Source organism: Echinops telfairi, unplaced genomic scaffold (assembly GCF_000313985.2).
Source record: "Echinops telfairi isolate 266 unplaced genomic scaffold, ASM31398v2 ScPeMD7_2010;HRSCAF=2546, whole genome shotgun sequence".
Taxonomy (NCBI): Eukaryota; Metazoa; Chordata; class Mammalia; order Afrosoricida; family Tenrecidae; genus Echinops; species Echinops telfairi.
The window spans coordinates 8011083-8011396 of NW_022105908.1; positions in this window are offsets into that span (position 1 = coordinate 8011083).

A 314-nucleotide genomic window follows, 5' to 3' on the forward strand; every position below is an offset into this window, starting at 1 on the left:
CATGTGGCCCATGGGCCGTAGTTTGAGGACAGGCCTTTTTTAGCCTTTCAGATCAGATTTCTCTAGTATATATATTTAAAAATAGTTTTATTATTAAACCCTTTTCAGAGAACTACACTAAGCTGTTTAGCTGGGGAAAGTAACACAGTGAATGGTTTCTTCAACAATCAGTGATTGTGAGCATCCAAAGGCTTATCTTTGGACGGTCAATACGACCACATCAAGCATGTGCTTCTCTCGAGTTGACCTTACCCATTCACGCCAGTAATCGTCCCTCGTGGCTTATTTGCCACTGTAGGGTCACTGTGAGGCAT